Genomic DNA, 2,049 nt, shown 5'->3' on the forward strand with positions numbered 1-2,049 from the left:
CCCCCGGGGGGTTTCAGGGCTCAGAGGGGCGTCTGTCCAATATCCCCCTGCCCAGCTCCAGGGCTTATGCTTCTCTTCCCCACCCCAGCCTCTTCCCTGCTCCCAGGAAGGCTGAGAGGCCCTGCTGCCCACACCCAGTCCAGGCTCAGAGCCCCCTGCACCCCACGAGCAACTCTAGGGAGGGAGCCCCTTGGCGCCCTGCACCTGCCCTGCCTGAGCTCAAAGGCTGAGAGGGGGCCGCGGCTGGGATGGCTGCCCAGGGACGATGCAAGGGAGCCCAGGGCAGGCAGGGGTTCTCCAGAAGGAAGCACAGGGAGCAGAGAAGAGCTTGGGCAAAGCCTCTTGACACACTCGAGCCCGTCCTCTCCTGCCACCAGCGCACAGAGGGGCTGGGGTACACAGGGAGGGCCGGGGTGGGGTTTGAGCGGAACAGGAGGGTCTGACCGTGCAGCAGCCTGGACAAGGCAGGGAGGGCGGCGGGCAGTGCCACCTTTCGTGGCTACAACCAGTGGACATTCAAGAAGTGACTGGGTCTTCAGCCCCAGCACGTGGATTTGTAATACCACCTCCCACTCCGCAAACCAAGGCTCCTTGGAGAAAGGGCCAATTCTATGTCTAGGGCAGCCTCTGTGGTAAACTGGAAAATGGCCCCCAAAGATGTCCACATCCGATCCCTGGAACTTGTGAGTGTAACCTTACTTGGAAAAGGCATCTTGCAGATATAATTATGGACCTTGAGATGAGGAGGTCATCCTGGATAGTCTGGGTGGGCACTAAATGCCATCACAGGTGTCTTTCTAAGAGGGGCAGAGGGAGACAGACACACAGAGAAGGAGCTGCGTGAAGACAGAGAAGAGACAGCCATCCACCAGCCAGGGTGTGCTGGCTGTCACCTGAGGCTGGATCTTCCCGGAGCCTCCGGCGGGGGCACTGCTGACACATTGATCTCAGACTTCTGGCTTCCTTCCAGCACTTGAGAGAATAAACTTCTGTTGTTTTAAGTCACCAGGCTTGTGATAATTTGTTACAGCAGATACAGGAAACAGACGGTCGGGCGTCTTGTTACACCAGACACGGCAAGACATCCCAGAGACCCTTGCGATGGTCAGAAGAAGCCAGGGGCCCACAGGAAAGACCCTCCCCAACCCTGTCTGAGTATCAGTAAGAATAACTCACTGAGGCGCAAACAGGCTGAAAACTACACATTCTTGATTCAAAAACAGACAACTTGATCATGTTTGAAGGATGCTAGGGAACCAGCTCTTGCAAAACGGTAAATTAAGAGAGAGACAGGAGCATTTACTTCCCTTTCCTCCCTAAACAGGAACCAGACAGCACCAGGGGAGCCGCTCTTTACTGCAGGGCTCTGCCAGGTGAGTGAGGATGGAACTGGAGCCTTGCTGTTCTCACTCTATCCGGTGGAGGGTGTTCTTAGACCCGAAACTGCTGCACAGCACAGCAGCTTCTGACAACACAGGGAACAGTGGGGCTTCCTGATAAAGCACAGCCCCCGCCCCTAGGGTACCCCTGCCCTCAATAAGTCAAACCTGAATCTGACTAAGCCTCTAAATTTATTTACCAATTAGCAAGAAAGACCGAGGAAAGTATACTGATAGATACCATGGGGACGCAACCAGCAAATCCCAACAGTTAGTCCCTAGACACGTGAGCCACTTCCTTCAAAGGAATAAACCGCTAGTAGAGGGAAGGCTGACGCTGAACTGCAGCATGAGGGGTGCACACTTGGGGGATGAAACCACAAGGAAAAGAAGGTGATTGTTGGCCAAGGTGAGGGCTGCACCCTGGGGCCCACGGAGGGTTTCTTGGCGTGAATTCGTGGGTCGTGTTCATGGCAGTTAACCTGAGCATTTATCATGACGTTTCCTGTAGTGCGTTCTTCTAGCTATCAGGTATTTTGTATTGTTTTCTTTAAAGGGACTGAGCCCAGAGCACTCGGTGGCTGTTTTCAGAATGTGGAGGTGGGCAGGGTGACCCCAGGTTCTGACGCCAGAGCTGGGACGATGAGCAAGATGCTTATGGCAGCAGGAA

Source organism: Lipotes vexillifer, unplaced genomic scaffold (genome assembly GCF_000442215.2).
Source record: "Lipotes vexillifer unplaced genomic scaffold, Lipotes_vexillifer_v1.1 scaffold382, whole genome shotgun sequence".
Classification (NCBI taxonomy): Eukaryota; Metazoa; Chordata; class Mammalia; order Artiodactyla; family Lipotidae; genus Lipotes; species Lipotes vexillifer.